Source organism: Xenopus laevis, chromosome 8S (assembly GCF_017654675.1).
Source record: "Xenopus laevis strain J_2021 chromosome 8S, Xenopus_laevis_v10.1, whole genome shotgun sequence".
In the NCBI taxonomy this organism is placed as follows: Eukaryota; Metazoa; Chordata; class Amphibia; order Anura; family Pipidae; genus Xenopus; species Xenopus laevis.
In genome coordinates this window covers 33,729,958-33,749,683 of record NC_054386.1, presented here as the reverse complement: position 1 = coordinate 33,749,683, position 19,726 = coordinate 33,729,958, and the positions used below count along the sequence as shown (strand labels likewise).

At 41.5% G+C, this 19,726-nt stretch overlaps 3 long non-coding RNA genes and 1 pseudogene across 3 annotated transcripts; all 4 read right to left on the bottom strand.

The window, feature by feature from the left end:
• Positions 1–19,726, bottom strand: part of LOC108700645 — a 30,144-nt pseudogene that overhangs the window by 7,070 nt on the left and 3,348 nt on the right.
• On the bottom strand, positions 7,609–10,043 carry LOC121397692. The gene is made up of 4 exons (XR_005963835.1): positions 9,547–10,043; positions 8,946–9,105; positions 8,595–8,666; positions 7,609–7,758 (listed from the first exon to the last, which is right to left on the bottom strand). It is a non-coding gene; the product is annotated as an uncharacterized LOC121397692 (long non-coding RNA).
• LOC121397694 lies at positions 13,815–14,955 on the bottom strand. Its single transcript, XR_005963837.1, has 3 exons — positions 14,182–14,955; positions 13,972–14,068; positions 13,815–13,881 (listed from the first exon to the last, which is right to left on the bottom strand). It is a non-coding gene; the product is annotated as an uncharacterized LOC121397694 (long non-coding RNA).
• On the bottom strand, positions 16,320–19,081 carry LOC121397693. Its single transcript, XR_005963836.1, has 4 exons — positions 18,800–19,081; positions 18,021–18,441; positions 17,133–17,313; positions 16,320–16,433 (listed from the first exon to the last, which is right to left on the bottom strand). It is a non-coding gene; the product is annotated as an uncharacterized LOC121397693 (long non-coding RNA).

The window sequence follows — 19,726 nt, the reverse complement described above, 5'->3', positions numbered from 1 at the left end:
ATTTTTTCTGGCCTCTGTGCTTCAGTGGCTGCGGCCAAAAAAACTGGGCAAACAATGCCTACATTTGCCCAGTTTTTTTGGCCGCAGCCACTGAAGCACAGAGGCCAGAAAAAATATGCCATATAAATGCTGAAAATAGTAATTTTTTGCCATACGTTGACTCAATGTATATGGCAAAAAATGACTATTTTCAGCATTTATATGGCATATTTTTTCTGGCAACTGTGCTTCAGTGGCTGCGACCAAAAAAAACTGGGCAAACAATGCCTACAAGGTCAACGTATGGCAAAAAAATGACTATTTTCAGCATTTATATGGCATATTTTTTCTGGCAACTGTGCTTCAGTGGCTGCAACCAAAAAAACTGGGCAAACAATGTCTACAAGGTCAACGTATGGCGAAAAATGACTATTTTCAGCATTTATATGGCATATTTTTTATGGCAACTGTGCTTCAGTGGCTGCGTCCAAAAAAACTGGGCAAACAATGCCTACAAGGTCAACGTATGGCAGTTGTTTAAAGAGAACAGTAGATTACTAGCCAGCAAAGCTACCTAAGCTAAAATGTCCCTCAAATCCTGCAGACTTCTGTCCCTCCAATACAGAGCAGTATCAAGCAGATTACTAGCCAGCAAACTTACTATCATCTGTCCCTGAAATCACTAACAGCTCTCCCCCTACACTATCTCTTCCAAGCACACACAGGCAGATTTTTCAGATACATTTTTGCCCTTGATCCCCCTCTGGCATGCCACTGTCCAGGTCGTTGCACCCTTTAAACAACTTTAAAATCATTTTTCTGGCCAGAAATGTCTTTTCTAGATGTTAAAGTTCGCCTTCCCATTGAAGTCTATGGGGTTCGCGAACCGCTCGCGTTTTTGCGCAAGTTCGCGAATATGTTCGCGAACTTTTTTTCCGACGTTCGCTACATCCCTATCTTCCAACACCATGAGATCTGTAATCCCATGGGCAGGTGCAGCGATTTCCACCTGCTGTGTTCTAAGAGATCTGATTGTATCGGCACCTATCGATACAATCATCGATATCTAGAGAGAAGGTGATTTCATGAATGAATGGGTTCCTGTCATTTATTTTCTATATGCTAATATGTTTTTCAAGTATTCCATTAGAGACTGAGCCAGAGTTTTCACTCATCACTGCAGGTTCCAGACTCTGAGCGTGTGGTACAAGGGGGCAGTTTTCCACGCACTGGTAACTCCCCAGTGTGTTCTTGCACTGATGCTGGGGTTGACACACACCTCTCAGGCACTCATTAATATATATAAGAGAGTGTAGGCAGACACAGTTATCAATAGGATCAATACATAATACAGACAGAGGGTGCCTCTATGCTGGTAGCCAGGGTCACATGCACATCTGTATGAACCAATGGTATTGAGACATATCTGCTGGCACAGAGAGGACTGGACACACACATCAACATTTAATGGACAGGAAGAGAGAGAGAATAATTGGATAAACAGTGCTATAATTAGAACCAAATTCATCATCAACGTCTGGAAAGAGAGAGATGGAACTAGTGAGTGACTTTATTTAATAAGTTGATTACCAGTGGTGTAACTAGTTGCTTTCCACTGCCCTCCGCCCTACAAAGAGAACTTTGTGCTGAAAGATTCATAGGAACCTGGTGGACTTCCCATCACAAGCCTCTCTGATGGCTCAGTGCATTTACATCACTTTCCCCCCAGTAGTTACACCACTATTGATCACCAGTCATCCCTCTATATGCCTGCCTTCACCAGCAACCACTGGGTCTGCTTTTGCTACTGTTCCACCCATGCAACAAGTGGAATCCTCTGTAGAACAACTTGGTAACTATCCCCTCCACTATTTAATATGTTTGTGGCCATCAGCTTGGGATAAATACAGAAAACCCCGGTTATAGAAGCAAAATCTCACCTCTGCAGCTCCTGCCATCTGGTGCCAGGGTGTAACCCAGGGTGCAGGAACAGACGAAGCTGCCAATGGTGTTGTGGCGGGTGTGTGAGCAGGCATTGCGTACATCACACTCATCCTTATCTAAGGGCAGAGATGGTAAACTGGGTCAGTGCTCACAGCTGGTTCAATAGATTGAGCCCTTTGGCATAACTGATCCAGGGGAAAAATTAAAGCCACACTTGACTATGCTTCCTAATTTTGAACATCAAGGAACCACATCCTCCCCCTGAACATCCCCAAATTCTTACCTGTACAGTACAATTGTGCCAATTGTGCAAAGCCAAGAGGGCAGGCACCTCTGTTCAGGCCTAGGGTATGAACAAAAACATAATTACTATAGAGCAAGCAGGTGCCAGATGTTATTCAGATGCTCTGAACCATTTTTTTTTTAATATGAGAAACTCCTACACAGGTGTGGCCTGCCCACTTTAGTTGCATAAAAATATGTTTCCATTGGTCATTGACCGATTAAATTACCCATGTTTTAATAACGTGTTGGTGGATTGTAACAACAGGTCAAGCAACAATGAGATATCTGCTTAGAGGTTTTTGGTGTGGTCTTGTTTCATTTATACAGGGCTTGCCACATGGGCATGAGCTGTATGGCATGGAATTTATGTAGTGCCTGCTACAAATAAATATCACCCTATACTTGATGATTCAGAGCATTACACAGAGCATTAAAGAGACGTATAAGGCAGAAGAGATGGGAGAAGCCTTTACCTTCACGCAGAGAGGCCATCAGCTGGAACTGAAGCTCCTCTAGGCCAGAAAGATAGGTTGATCTAACAGAGCCAACATGCACTCACTGGGTGAGTTTGTGCTGCTGACCCAAGTTGGAGTTTATTTCACGGTGTGATTGCAGTGGAGCGAAAGGAAGCTGCCACTTTTAGAGAAGGTTGGGGACCCCCAGGAGTGGATCTGCCCTGGCCTTGTCTGCACGTACATCTCAGAATATTCCTACACAGAGGAGACAGAAGGTAAAGGCATTAGTTGGAGATAACTCAAGTTAAAGTCTGTTTCTCTGTATTTTATTGGGGATTCATATGCCGTACCTGTGGAATGAGATCAGAAGAAGCCAGAGCAGGCGGTACAAAGCCATTGATAACTATATCCAACCACAATTTGCCTTCTGTATCCAGCCCCCGAGCAATGTGAGTGACACGCAGGAGCTCACCTATGGAACAGAGGGAGTAACCTTGTTGTCTTATACAAAGATTTACTGTTCTTCTTTAATATTGGTGTCTGTGGGTAGAATTAAAGGTAACAAACAAGTAGATATGGTCATACAGCTCATCCTGGCTGAGATCAATTTAAGTGATGGCTCAATTACTCCATATCTAATAGTTTAACCTGTGAGATGATCACTGTATATTACAAAAGACAGCCTTTGTAAAGCTATTTCTTGATCAGGTCAGGTGGACTGCAGGACAATTGGTCCAAACTACTTCTCATCTTCCATACATATGGAGAAGGTCTGATGAGCCACATTCCTCATTTTGATTCATGTACATAACATAGAAGGCCAAGCTTGGTGAGATGTCGTATGTACAAACCAAAAATACCCTGCAACCAATGCACTCACCTGTGGCAAACTCCAGCTGGGTCTCCTTCTGGAATACTCCTTTGGTCAGGGAGAATCCATTAACAGTTTCATCGTGAGCAAATGCTGCCAACAAGTACAAGGGGGCAATTACAGAGACCAGGACCTTCATAAGATGACCTGCCAAAAATAAAACAGGCTATAGGACCATAAATGTCTAATTTGTCTTTGGTTTAAAAACTTGCATATCCATCTACAGAAGGTTTGCTGCTTCACCCCCTATAAGACTAAACACATATTAAACCATAATGGAACATGTACTGAAAAGCAGATGTAGACATATGTCCATATCAGTTTTTACTTTTGAGGAGCATCTGGAGCAGAAGCCTTGCATGTGATTGGCCCTCACCCACCAATGATGGAATATTCTTAGTGGAAGGCTTCTGTAATTTGCAGTCACCCACATGGTTTCAGCAAGAGGCCTGTGAGTGAGATTGTCTCTTGCTTACCCACTGAAGGCGGATTGTTCTCAATGCTGCTGGTTAGCATAGTGAAGCCAGTCAAAGGGTTTTCAGTCAAGTTGGCATTGAGCGCAGAGATTCCAAAGTCTTGGTCATTGAAAATACCAATGACACTGGCACATGCTCTAGAAGGACCAACTGTGCAACATGGACAGTAAACAGAAAGCAAAATGTATGAGAGAGATTACCTGGGCAGAGTGTTAATTTGTAAGCTTTCACGTCTATATCCGGCCCAATGCAGGAGCGCCCTCCATTGGCTGGAGGAGGGTTGTTACAAAGCCTGACCCTTTCTTGAATAATTTGTCCACATGTCCTGTGAATGGACCCCACTCCTGCCACTGAGAGAATCCTCCATGAACTGTGGGGGCAGAACAAATTAAAAATGAAAGTGAGAAGAAAAAGATGTGGCATTGTCCATAATCCTTTTCAGAGACCATTTTCCTGACTATTTGGTCATTATGTAAGGGTCATTATTAAAAAGTTGAGAAAAGTGTTGAATTAAGAAGATCTAGTATTGAGGGAACTTTATTATGTGACTACTGTAATCTTCATGGAACCTGTCTCTGCTTTGCTGACTTATCTGCTTTCTGACCCCCTGTGACTAGTATCAAAGTGACAGATACATAAGGGTATATTTATTAAAGAGTGAAGTCAGAGATCACCACAGTACGCTAGAGTGAAATACCGCCTCTCTACATTCATTTTTATGGGATTTTTAAAGGCATATTTATCAAAGCGTGAAAGTTCACCATTTGATAAATAAGGCTTCTAAAAATCCCATAGAAATGAATGGAGAGTTTCACATTATCAGACTGTGGCGTTCTCTAACTTCACTCTTTGATAAATTTACCCCTTAGTATTTTACTGGGATGGATCCTCCTAGACCATATTCTTCACTCAGTCTTGTGTCAAGTGGAAGCTACAAACTTACCAAATACTCAGATCTCCACACCCCGACTAGTCATTCCTGAAGAGTTGGTGACCATGCAGAGGTAATACCCAGAATCCTGCAGGAGAGCGTGGGGAATCCTGAGGGAGCCATCAGCAGGGAAATCCAGTCTGGAGGAAAATAAAAGATCCATTTAATGGGCATCTAATTCAGACATGGGTACTAGAAAGGGTAGTTGTTAAATAGAGCCCCATCCCTTACCTGGATATCTCCACAGACAGTGGACTGCCATCTTTTCTCCGTGATGAAGTTGGAAGGGGAATGCCCTCTATCTGGCACGGCAACACTGCTGTTTGATTAACAGAGACAGTGACCACAGAAAGTCCCGGCTGTATCATGGGGGCAACTGAAAAACAGTATCCAGAGGTGAGACATGACAACTGGCCAGAACGGAGTAAACACTGGAGTTGAGCTGTGGATCAATATGATACCTGTTTTATATTGTTAAAAATTAGTTATGAGCGAATTTATTCGGCAGCCATGGATTTGCCACGGAAAAAAACGCTGAAAAAAAGCCCATAAGAAAAAATGCCCATTGTCTTTAATGCATTAGGACAAAAAAGTTGCCATAAGAAAAAACACCCATTGACTTTAATGCATTTTGAGTAAGAAAAATTGTCACGCACGTAAAAAAAAAAAGTTGCACATAAAAACCCCCATTGAATTCAATGCATTTCGCAAATTGTTTTGTGAATTTTTTGCGAAACGGGAAGATTTGCTCATGGCTATTAAAAATGTATTATTGCCAATTCAAGAAAGGGTTTGGGGACACGCCACTCACGTTGTATCTCCACAGTGAAGTGCAGGCTGGTCGTTCCAGCTGGGTTACTGGCTATAAAGGTGTATTTGCCACTGTCTGACGGCCGCAGGCTATGAATTTGGACATAGCTACCCTTGGATAGAACCTGAATTCTGCCATCTGCCTGCCAATCAAAAAAAAGAGCTTTGGTGAGTCACATGGTCTTTATATGCAAATATATGCATACTTCTTACATATGGATGCCCCCATGACTGGTATTATGTTGTACAGGTATCAACAGTCTGAAAGGGGGCAGCCTGTATCAGTTTCCTCATTGCGACCTGAGGAACACTTCATAGAAACCACTTAGTGTTACATTGTTATCTGAATCAGTAAAGGCTAGACACTGGAGGAACATCTCATGTAACCATTACCTGAAGTGGAATAGCTCCCCTGTACCACTGAAATGTGGGAGGCAGATCTGCTTCCACTTTACATTCCAGCTCCAGTTGTCCTCCAACAGATACAGCAAGAGGTCAGGGGTCGGCATATCCAACCACACTTGGGGGGACTGGGAATACAAATAATAATACACCAGTAATAATTAACATTCATTTTAACTTTGCCCAACAAAAATAAGGCAGCCTTGAACACTTGGCTGACCTCTGGTTGGTGATCAAACGACTTTGAAAATACTTTGTTAGCTTGCTCTTCTACTGAATATTACGGATTTAACTTATATCCGGACCCAGGTGGCCCTTGAATCCCTCCCCTCTGTGCTGGTTGCCATGCAAATGTAAATGCCGGCATCTTCCACCTGTGGGAAAAAGAACTATATTAACTGTCCAATATCATTATATTCACTGATCCTACTAAACTGCTACACAGCATAACACACAGAGCTGCCAAAGGACTACCACTAGCAAACTGTAACATGCTAAGCAAAGGTCTCTATTAAGCTTTTGACATGATCAAATACATCTCTTTTTCCTAAGCTTTTAAATGAATTTCACACAAAGAGCCTGTTCTTCTGCGTTGACAGATCCCGTTAATGCAGTGCCAGATTCTCTGCTTGACTGCTACCTAATCCTTTTCTTTGGCTGTATCCCAGGATCATTTGTTTTCCCTCTCTTAGTTAATTTTGATTGATGGGTTAGAAGAGAAGGAAAGACATCTCCTGTGCCAAAAACTAGTTATTTCTCTGCCATCTGGAGCCTCTTCTGACAAGACAGAAGCCATTTGGATTCCAAAGGACGTAACTGAACTCTCTTGATTCTCAGCACAGTAGCATTTCCCTTAAGAATGTCTGGTTGAGATAAGGGTCTTCCATTCTTCTCCCAGCTGATTTGAGGTGTGAGAACCCCTGTGGCTGTGCACCCCAATTCCAGAGGTGAATCAATAATAATGGAGACTTCTGTGGGTAAAGCTCAATCCTTGGAGGTTCTAGAGTACACAATATGGGGACATTATAGTGACTAGTTATGGCTTTAGACAACAATACATGTTTGTTTTTCCTTTATTCCCAAGTAAAATAAAGGTACTGCCACATGAGACTCCATTGTTCATGACAGACAAAGAATCTACTCTAGTGCCTGATGAACAGCTGCAATGTATATGTCACCCAGTAGTCTATGCAATCAATTATTCTGAGGCAAAGGTCCAAAACATTTTTGGTTTCTGGGTCCAATACAGAAAGATTTAGTTATGTCTCTGCAGTCTACACTTGAACAATTCCCAATACGTTTGTTTCTTCTACAAAATAGGCCTTGACCAGAACATACCTAAAACTGTGAGGTGGAAGTGTTTGCTCACTTTCCCTGCAGCATTTACAGCATTTACAGCATTTACAGAGTAGATACAGTAGTCCAGAGCATCGACAGACTCTAGGTGTTGCAATAGGTTGCTCTGAAGGTTCAGAGGCTGTCCATCTTTCTCCCAAGATAATGAGGGCAATGGTGTCCCATGGGCTTCACGGGTGAAGGACATGGATGCTCCTTTAATGGCCGTCACCTCCTCAGTGCTCTCAGACCTTTCTAGAATAGGCAGACCTGGAAGGCAATGTGAATCATGTAAGTACTTTGTTCACCCATAGTTTTGTTAAACACTAATTTTGTTGTTCCTTATATTTAAGGGTAATTGGCTTGTTTTTGTATTTATTATATGCATATTGCTGCTTCTTTCACATGAAGGGTTCTGAGTGGTTCCAAAGCCAGGCAGGCTGTATGAGTTGAATGATAGCTGCCTCCCTTTTGCAGAACTACTTAACACAGTAAGTGCTGACCTTCAGCAGTACTGTCTTCGGGGCAGACCATCTGCACTCATAGCGTTTGGTCAATTGTGCTGCAGAAGGCATGAGCCAGGTCTGACTTATACATCCTGCCTAATTTGGGATTTGTTTAGGTGCATCCCTGTGAAGTAGGATTTTCCCCACTTCTGGTATCAGCCCTACAGTTTGGGAAACTATCTCTGTACTATGGAAATTACAATGATGGAAAGTAAGGCAGATATACTGTATCATGTTGTGCAACCAAAGGGGCCTTCACGACAGAGATGCAAACACTGTTTGGCCAAGTAGAGTTGTAAATTGGGGTACCCAACACTACCCATGCAATACCAGACATTCCTTATGAAATCAGTCTTGGATGGGTAGGTGTGCCACTGTCTGCTATGCCCATTATAAGTGGGCATCCCACTATATTTTACAGTAGTGTTATCAATAGAATATTAGGTGCAGGGCATTTTCTTTCACACTTTATGGTCCTTCTTTCCGCTATTTGCACCTCATTTACATTGTATGTAAGAGAAGTGGTATTACAATATACTCCTTTGTAGCTGAGTATGGAGTGCCCTCCATTAATCTGTATTTTGCTTGCCTTCCGCTTACCCAAACACATTTGTATCTTCCGGAGTCGGAGGCCTGGACCAACTTTAGGACCAAGAAATTTCTATATAGACTCTGAAACAAGACAAGAGATCCATCAGCTACAGAACTGTACAAGCATCATACATTTAATGTAGGCCTCTGTCTACTTATTAAATGTATAAATTGTAACCTTACTGTAACATTCCCTAGGGAATTCTAGTGCAACTGCACATCACTTGCCTATGAACATAGGTCTTTTGGACGAGAGCAGCTAACCTCGCTTCAGAAGCAGCTACAGAGCAGGGCTACCTAGTCAACCCTGTGACCATAACCTATACAACATGTAAAATACATTCTCGGTGACCAGCTTACCTAGTGTTAGGAACCAAGGTCACATCCAAAGGGTTTCCGTCTTTGAATCACAAGATTTGGGGTGGTGGGCTTCCCTCGGGTCTGCACTCCAGTTTTACCTCTTGCTTCTCTGAAACGCTATGCTCACTGGGCACCACCAAGCCAAAAATTCTAGGAGCCACTGCATGGCAACAAAGGAGTTAATGCAAAGAAACAAAAGCAAGAAGAGTAAGTGAAAACCTAATACCTGGGAAGTAATAGAGTTGCTCATCAGTAAAAAAAAAAAACTATAATGAAGATTGATAGATCCGAACCCAAGTAATTGCATTAAAATAGAAACCACGGTCCAGTGTAAATGAGTGTCTCGGCTGGAAAATGAAAATAGACTTTACTGAAAATGAAAAGGAAATTGCAAATACAAGATAATAAAAAGGGGCTCTCTTGCATTTATCTCCCCTTAAATAGGCAGTTCAGTGTGCACAGAATATTCTCTCTGTATATTTCCAGTTGTACATATGGGAGCTGCCATATACAGTATACATATACAGGGAAGGAATGTTCTATGCACAAAATAAGCATATATATGATTACATACACACCAATATAGAGCCCTCCTAATTACCTTGAACCAACAAGACAAAGGCCTTATGAGCCGATGATAGACTTCTGGGCGAAATATCGATATCGTCCGGCATTGGATTGTTGTACACAGCTAATCTGTAGCCGACTGCCTTGTATAGTCAATCCTCGCACACTGGTCTATAGAAATGAAGACCAGACATTGAGCTTTTATGCAAGTTAATTACTAGTGTTGGCACTGATATAGGAGTAAGGCTGCTAATGTTTAGTTTCTGCCAAGCAAATATGGTGCAAGCAAAATCCATTCTGCAATGTAATAATGTCGACGTAGCTATTATCTAGTATAAAAGCGTTTGTATTGAACAGTTTGTTTCCCTGTCTGTCCATGGTTATCAATTCATCCATTTGACATATATTACTTACCAAGAGGTTCTCCATCTTTTAGCCATGTTACTACAGGAGGAGGAGAGTAATCAAATTCAAATTAATGACACTGACTTTCACAGCACTTCATAACTCTGCCCCACCCTACATCTCTGAACTCATCTCTATATACTCACCCAACCGCTTACTACTCTCCTCTACTGACCTGCTACTCAACTCTTCTCTCATTACCTCCTCACATGTTCGCATTCAAGACTTTGCAAGGGCTGCACCCCTCCTCTGGAACTCTCTCCCACTGTCTGTCCGACTTTCTCCCAATCTTTCTGCTTTCAAGAAATCTCTTAAAACGCACTTCTTTCGAGAAGCCTACCCTCACTCTGCTTAACTATCAAACGCAACACCACATACAGTACCACATTTCTTACCCACTTAATTCAATCTTGCCCACTCCCACACCTTGTGTATTACTCCCTTCCCTTTAGAGTGTATGCTCCTTTGCATAGGGCCTTCCTCACCTTTTTGTACCGGTATTGATTGTGATGTACGTAACTCCATATGTTCTATGTATACAATTCATGTGATTTAGTTGTATAATCACATTTACTTTACAGTGCTACGCAATATGTTGGCGCTATATAAATACATGTTAATAATAGTAATAATAATGATAATATTCAGCCTCACAGGAGAGGACGATGGAATTCCCAATGATATGCTGGATAGTCTCAGTCGGTGGATGTATGATAGGATAATGGAGAGAATAGACGGATCAGAGGTAGAACAATTTCACAGATGTGGACAAATCCCTTTTGACCTCATTTAGGTCTAGTGGAAATGCAAGTTCTCCATGTAGGTTAATTCCATTTCTCCTGCCATATTGGTCACTTTGCAGGTGTACTGTCCTTTATCGGATGCCTGTAATGAATCACACGGTCAGCCATTTAGGACAAAGCACATAGGTAAGTCAATCATAATATATAAAAGGTTCAACTAAATAGAATTCCAACTTATATTTTGTAAATATTTATTATTATTAGGGCTGAAAACCCCATAAACACGTTCTAAAAAAAACATAACGAAGAGCTTTGCACCTCAATATCTCGAATTTCTAAGTGCTGCCCATATATCATGTATTTGAACGTTCTCTTTTCCAAGAAGCTGCTGACCATTTTTATACCATGTGATGGTGGGTTGTGGCACTGCATCAGATTCACATTGCAGGGTGAGACTGTCCCCCAACCTTACAACAGTCTCCTGCTTGCCACTGGTAGGTTCTTTGATGCTTGGTGGAACTAAACAAGAATGTTCTCATGTTATTATCTCTACCAATCAGAATGAAGTATCCTTGAGAAATGGAGATGTTCAAGAAATATCTATTGGACGTTTTTTGCCTGGTGGTCCTCATTATCGTCCTTACCATAGACAGTGAGATGCAAAAGTTTTTCTGCAGACCCAGCAGGATTATGGACTTTGCGCACACACACACAGATTCCCTGGTTGGACAGCTGTACTCGGCAATCTGGAGAACCTGTCCACCTAGAACACATTTCATTGTTAGAGCAGCCAGACGTTTCCTCCGCTCCCCCAAGCATCTGTCTAACTAGTGGAGTGTTGCACCATACCTGGCATGATAAGGAGTCCCTTAGTTGTTGTTAGGAGCTGCCCATCTTTGTACCACATGATCTGTGGTGTGGGATGGGACTGGACATCACATACTAGAGAGATTGAGCTTTGTAGGACAGCACTGATGTTCTCTGGGTTTGGACCAGAGATAATTGGTGTAACTGAATCAGAAAATGAAATGTAGGAAGTGGATATTACTAAACTGATTATTTTGTAGATGAAGTACAAGAGGAGATTGGCAGGTGAAGAAGTGAAGGTTAAGCTCCTATAATAAAAGTAAATCCTATTCAAGACTCTGTGGATCTCCTAACCTCCAATGATCATGGGCATTGCAAGATCAACAATTCTGCCAAATAGTGTCACGTGATCTGATACACACATTTATTATCTCTGGCACAACTCTAATATCCTGGTATTTTTCCTACCGTGAACCATCAGAGAGAAAAGTCTCTCTGCAAATCCAGCGGGATTCTTTGCCACACAGACATGGCGGTCTATATCGCTCACCGCCACACTGCAGATCTAAAATTCCAACAAAGAATTAACCAAAACCTTGGAAGATACCTCCTAAAATATATATTGGGATGTACTGGCTAACTTGCAGCGTCTTGCCCTCATTCAGTATCTGGTATCGTTCAGTGTCACCATTCCTCAGCCAGTTGATACTCGGAGGGGGGATACCTGTTGCATCACAATTTAGTTCTGCTGTCTGGTTATATATGAGAGACACTTCTTGGATCAGTTCTTCCACTTCTCCCTTCATGACTGGTGGAGCTGTGAAAAGATGGGGAGAAAGCTGTTACCAGCCAGTATGTGACAGTCATGTGGCTGAAATAATAATTTTTTTAGATATCTGTGGAGGACAGTACTTTCATCTCCTTCTTAATCTCTTCATTACTTCTTGTGTCTGTCCTACACCATTCACAGCATTGAAACACATTTCTTTTTCCTGTGTCCAACATGGCAACTACAGGGTTAAACCAAGGGTGTATCCTAATGATTGGCAGCTGTGCACAGGCGTTTGCATAGCTTGGAATTTGTTTTTATGAGTTTTCTTTTTTAGCTTTTATGTTGTAATCTGCACAGACTGTTATGTTCATTTACTTGTAAAAATTTTAATTATTGTTTAAATTGAATATTTGTTTATTTTAAAATGTATGATGTCACGGAACCACAAAGCATGCTGGAAGCCTTGGGTAAAAAAGACTGCTCCCAGTCAGTAACAGTCAGTCTGGTTTAGGCTCTCTGCAAGGAAAGACCTAGGGAAAGACTAGTCTGATGTCATACTGTATTGAGCTGTGTAACACTTTACCTTTTGCTTTAAAGAAATAAAGCTACATTTTTCTTTGCCAAGCAAGCTTCAGCAACCTCTGTTAAAGGGCCCACACCACACATTAAAAACATTCTTCACTGGGTACCAAAGAATGAATATGTCTATATAATAACATAGTGAAATCTGTCTTCTCCAGCTTCATAAGTTGCCTCGAAGGTGTATGTCCCAGCATGCTTTACATGAGCCAGGGGGATCTGTAGGATACGACCCTCTGTAGAGAGAGAACAGACTTGTTATATAGAATCTACAGCCCTTATATATATTTTTGCATTAACAATTATCAAAATGAAAGGCCTTACCAAGGAGAATCATCACCCCATCTAAAGAAGAGAGAAGTTGACCGTCTTTGTACCAGGTCAGACTGGGAGGAGGAATGGCATTGGTATCACAGTACAATGAAATAGGTTGGTTGCCACCACTTCCCTGTTCTCAGTCAACTCTTCTTCATCATTATCTTGAAAGACCAACTCAAAGGCAGCACTAGGGTTCCCCGGAGGGAACTTGGAGAACAAGAGAAAAAGATGAATTAATTCTTGTCATATACTTATAGCCAATTATATGAGAAACAGCCAAGTTTGTGAATTTGAATTGGTGCTTTTAATTAGTACTGTCCCTGGACAATTACATAAAATTATTTTTCGTCTTCACCAGCAACATTGGCGGCAACACAGGTGTAACGTCCTGAGTTAGACAGGTGAATCGACTGAATCTGTAGCTCCTGTCCATCGATTAAAATTTGGACACCGCCTGAACTCTCCAGAAGCTACAAGAGGGAATGAATGGAAAGGCTGAAAATATTGACCAAAACTTCAATGAAATAACATGTTGCTTCCCCTTTATCTGCCCAGCCCTACATAGTTCAAGCAGAAATCAATTTACATTCTAGATGTCTAGGAAGTTCTGACCTGTCCATCTTTGTACCAGTGTAGAGTTGGTTTTGGTACCGCCTGGGATTCAGACTGCAAAGTTAGGCTGCTGTTAACTTTAGTCTTTGCTTCCTTTCTTGATTAGGATCATCCTGTTTAATCACTGGAGGAACTGAGAAAAGGAGGACAAGGAAATGAGAACATATTAGCAATTTTAGGCAAAAATAATTAAATAAAAATAGGTATGATCAAAACCACTCACTGAAGACTTTGACTTCATAATTCCTGATGGCTTCACCAACCTCATTGGTAACCACACGCATGTACTGGACAGAGTCTACTTTCTGGGCATTTAAGATCTGTAAACCATGGCCACCAATCCAGACAAGGACAAGTTAGGATACAGGGATATATATCAATCACTGGAAGTGATTACAAAACTATTAAGATTACAAAAGGATGGGACAGTGACCTGGAAGGAGGCATAGGTTATCAGAATCTTTGAATGGTTCTCCATTCTTCAACCGTCACACTCGGAATAGGGAAACCCAGAGCTTCGCAAATGAGAGAAATGGGTTGTTAACAATGATGATGACATCTTCGTTGGCTTCATCATCAAGGGATCCAGAGATGGTGGGACTCCCTATGCATAGGGCCAAGAATAAGCATATCAATCAATATGTATGCAATTGTGTGTATGCTTTAGTAATACATAATTGTATGACTTTTTTGGCTTCAACAAGGTGAAAACACCTGGCAGCCTCAGCCTATTTATAAAAACTTTCCACTTCCAGACAAAGTCATATTTAGGAAAGTCAATCCAAGGAGCTGTATTCTGGAAATTGCATGAAACAAACCTGTTGTAATAAGGCTGTTTGTCATTTTTTATTGATGATGTTTCCATGGACCTGACTTTCCCAGAACAATTACAATATAGTTTTTGCTTCTTTCAGCAATTGAGTTAGTAGCCACACATGTGAAATGGCCAATGTTGAAGACATTGGCTGTCTGTATGTGCATTTCAGAGCCATCAGGAGACGTGAGAACCTTGTCTCCACTCTTCAGGGGCTGGCCATCTCTCAACCAAGTGATCAAAGGCTTTGGATGACCTGTGACCAAAAATACATATTTTCTAATTTGTTTGAAGATCTATAGTCTATAATACCTGTTTTCTTACATAGGATGTGCAAAATATTCCTCTGAACTCAACACTCACCAGAAACCCTGCAACTTAGTGGATTGTCCCTCAGGCACCCTCAGGTCATTGTCCTCACCGTCTATAATGGGAGGTACTAAATAGAACAATATATCATTGCTAGTGTTCAGATTTTTGGGTATACCTTAATTTGAGATACAAAATAGTGGTGCCTCGCAGTATTGGTCACCACAAAGGCATAATGTCCTCTGTCTTGGACTTGGGCATGTGTTACCTTAAGGACCCGTCCACCTGACAAAAAAAAACACATGCCCTTTAAATTTCAATAGTCATGTTTTATTAAGCTTTAGGGGAGTTATTGGGTCTCAGTGACCCAGAAACACTGCAGCATCTTAATTTGCATTGTTTGGTTGTAGAGCCAAATAGCACCTTTACTGTGCAATGACCATCACCCTTTTAGTTGCTATGGTTGTAAAGCACCCAGTTACCTGACTGAAGGTGTACATTCTCCCTTGGTGACAGGGCTTCATTGTTTCTGAGCCAGGTGATTATTGGGGGTGGAATCCCTGTTGCTTCACAGGTAATGGTGAAAGTTCTGTGCAGGGACGTAGATACATTAAGCAGGTCTGTCTGTATATTGGGAAGTTCCGGTGGAACTGTAGAAAAGAAAACTACACAAGGACATTTAAAGAGAATGGTCAGAATTATAGACATATCAGAATGTTGGGGTGGTCAGTGATATCAGTGGTTGGGCCGGTCAATGGCAGTGGGGACCTTGTGCTGCGGTCACCTGTTCAACACTGAAATCTGATTGACACAGGAGGAATTGAAAGGCTGATATAAGCCCAACAACAGTGTTCATCCCCAATGACGAGCAGAGGGCACAGGCTGTTTTAGCAGCAAATCAAGAACAAAATGCTGGCCAGGCATGTGGCCACATACATTTGGCCAAATACTAGGCATGAGCAGCAGTCTTCACTAGTCGATCTTCCAGAGGATGAAGGCATCTCTTGACTCTAGAAGAAAGGAGGCCATGGGAATTTTTGCCTGTAGTGTTGGTACTGGCAGATATATTGGATAGTTTGAAGGGTTAAGCTTATTGGACTTTAGAAACGTCCACTCCATGTGCAAGGAACATCTCCTATATGCCACTTCACATTCAAGTTCCAGGATTTTAAGATCTTAAAACAAGAAAGACGTCTTACCATAAACCTCCGGCCAATACTCTCTCTTGCTGCTTCCTGCCTCGTTGCTGCACTCACACATGTAAGATCCCTCATATCACAGCTGGACCTTCCCAATATGTACAAGTCTCCCGCCTGCAGAAACCAGGCCTGAATCCTCCATTGCAAGGGGTAATACTAAATTAGCAGAAACATAAATACTTGTCACTCCTGTCACAATACAATGCTAGCATACAGTTGAGAGCTAACAGACTTCAGTCTTACCATTTTTGGTCCAGGTGAGTGTTGGTGCATGAACCCCAGTGCATTCACAAGTAAAGCTAACAGGTTGCCCTTTAATTATTGAGTGGTGGGGAGAAGAGGGTTTTGGGAAAGATGGTGGCACTGGGAAAAAGACATACAGTAGATACATATTAATATTAAAAAAAATAATGCTGGATCAAAGGATATCCAAAGAGGGTAATCTAATGACTTCCAAGTTCACAAAGGTGTAAGACTACTCCTTTGGGCAGGAGTAGTTAACCTTCTCTAAAGCTGTGGTTGAAATTAAGCTCTTTTTTGTTGGGCTGAAGGTAAGAGGGCAAAAAATAACTCCACGGTTGGGGAAGTGTATGTCCTTTTTCCTTGTATTAACATATAACACCTAATTATTTATAAAGGATTATATGACTTGTATATTATTACATGCTGTCATTACACCATATGATGACGTTGTAATGTTTCTCCGTACATCCAGCATCATTGGAGGCTTCACTCCAAAACAAAATAATCAACCAACCTGTACACCCACTGCAGTCATCAAATGAATCTATCTTATACCTGGTTTATTAAGAACCAATCTATACTAGAGTGCCCTTGTGATCATAAAATGAAAGCAAGTGACCTAATGGGCACGCATGGCTGTTGAGTAATAAGTGCTCAATAACTCATCCACCAAGTTGAGGGCTCCAGGAAGGGCAAAAACAATATCTGATTATCCATTCAAATTAAGTGAAATGCCCCCATAACTTTCTTCTCATGTATCAGTTTATATTACTATCTTTATCATCATCCCACAACCCTCTTTTTTCAACCATCTCTTACCTGCAGATAGTGACCATCGTCTATATATATACTCGCACCCCAGGCCTCTGAACATAGGGGCGCCCATCTTTCAACCAAGTGATAACTGGGGGAGGGATTGCAGTGCTCTGGCACTCAAGAAGAAGAGGCTGGTTAACATAGATGGAGGAGTTTAGTTCTTCTCCCATGTTACTTGGGGCCACTGCAAAAGAAGAACAAGACCAAAGGAAGGTCAGCTACAGGTGTCTACTGTTCCCGAGACCTGAGCAGGCTTACTTTATAACATTTTATACATTTATTGTTATTCTATAACATATGAGCTGGAATGCATGACAGCAATAGTTGGCTTGGCCTGACATCTGGCACTTACCATATACTTGCAGGGTAATATGATGGCTGTCTTCACCAGCAGGGTTGACAGCAAAGCAGGTATAGATCCCAGAGTCTGAAATATGTGCTGTTTTTAGAGAAAAGATTCTCCCTTGCTCTAAGACAGGGATCCCCAACCTTTTCGACCCGTGAGCAACATTCAGAAGTAAAAGGGGAGCAAAACATGCATGAAAAATGTTCTGAAGTAAGAAGTAAGTGCTGTGATTGACCATTTGGTAGCCCCTATGTGGATTGTCAACCTACATTGAGGCTCTGTACAGCTGGTTTTTATACAACCAAAACTTGCCTCCAAGCCTGGAATTCAAAAACAAGCACCTGCTTTGAGGTCACTGGGAGCAACATCCCAGTTAGATGTGGGAGTTGGAGAGCAGCATGTTGCTCATGAGCTACTGGTTGGGGATCACTGCTCTAAGATCTAATATGGAGCACAGACCAATGATTAAAATAAGGTGTTGCTGGTAGAATAACATTGAAAGACCACCTATACAATAAGTGAGGACAAAGGGAGTAATCACTGACCTGTAGGCCAGCTATTTCAGTCGAAACTGGTATTTGGTCCTTCAGCCACATAACCATTGGCTCCGGCACCCCTGTTGCATCACATTCCAGCCACACCTGCTCATTCATCAAAAAGGTCCATAATGGAGACAATTATTGGAGCAACTGTTGAGGGGGAAAAAACCTTTTGTTCTACTGAAAGAGACAATGTCCCTGCTAATCCCTATAGCTGCTCCTGGTTCTTCCATCTCCATAATCAAGACCTTTGCACCTTTGCATGTTGTATTGGAATTCAATGGTACCAGCTTTAATAGAAGCTACACACAGTATTCTCCACTTTCTGAGCTTTGGGCACTCTCAATCTGAAGGGTCTTGCCATCGTTTAGCAGGGTGATGCCAGGCGCAGCAGACAACAGCTACTCCCCTCGATACCAGGACACAACTGAAAAGACATAACATTGGGATCACTGATCAACATTAGATACACATTATAACATAAAAACATATATTGTAATAGATAAAGATTACAGATTTTGGCCCTATGTATTGTAGATTGGAACTTTAACCTACCTATAATGTAGCCTTCCAAACAGGCTCTCCCTCCAAAAACACTTGGCCCTTTGAATCCATACATCCTTCATTTGACTATTCTGGCCCCTAAACACTTTTGTTCCCCAGTTTTATTGCTTGTGGCTTTATATGAACAAGTAAATTCTCATTGTACCAAATCGTGACTCCATGAGTCAACATTACATTCTAAAACCCAAATCGTTTAACCATACAGCGTTCGTGAAACTTACTTGGCAATGGACTTCTGGATACCAAGCACTGAAAGGATGCTGGAAGATTCTCAACAACAGTCTGGTTGACATCTGATGGTTCAATATTAGGCAGCACTAAATTGAAGCAAAAAGAATAAGATCTTAAAGGACAACTAATTTTTAATGGTTAAAAAAAATCACCCACCTAACACTGTTAGCACCACATCTTGTCTTCCTTCTCCTGCAAAATTAGTAGCCACGCAATTGTACACTCCTTTATCGTTAATAGATACAGAGTCAATCTACAGAAAAGAAGACTTAAGAGTTATACTTTAGAGAACAAATATTAATTAATTGAAGCTATAACCCCAAGTCCAAAGTACCCCATATTTTAATAATTTATTCATGGATCTTGTGTTCTGCAGTGGAATTCTTACCTGCAGTTTGGGCCCATGGATGGGAAGAAGGAATCCATCCTTTCACCACGTCACAAAGGGTGGTGGATTGCTTGACACATCACATTCCAGGACTACTCTCTTTAGAAAGTTGACGACCATGGTGGTTCTGCCAGTGATGGTGACTGATGGGAGCTCTGTCATGGAAATAGATAGAAAGAGAGAAAGCTAATACCGACATGCACATGTAATTGTTGGGTCATAATAGGACTCTTAACTTCTTCTCTGAAGAGGTAAAAGATTAACACCAAGAGGGAGAAAAGATGGCTGCTCACATGTATGTAAAAGGTAATGTTGGTGAGCAGAATGCTCTTAAGCATCGATTTTCCACATGGAGAAAATTAGTGTTGAAATACATTTGTAGTGTTCTTATATGCTGATGCCATTTTGTGGCGCTTATGGTTGGTAAAGATGAATATGTAATTGTTATATTGGAAGATGCTTCTAATGCAAGTGGAAAGGAGAGCATTCCAACAATCAGGTTAACTGCTAAAGTGAGGTTTATTTCAGA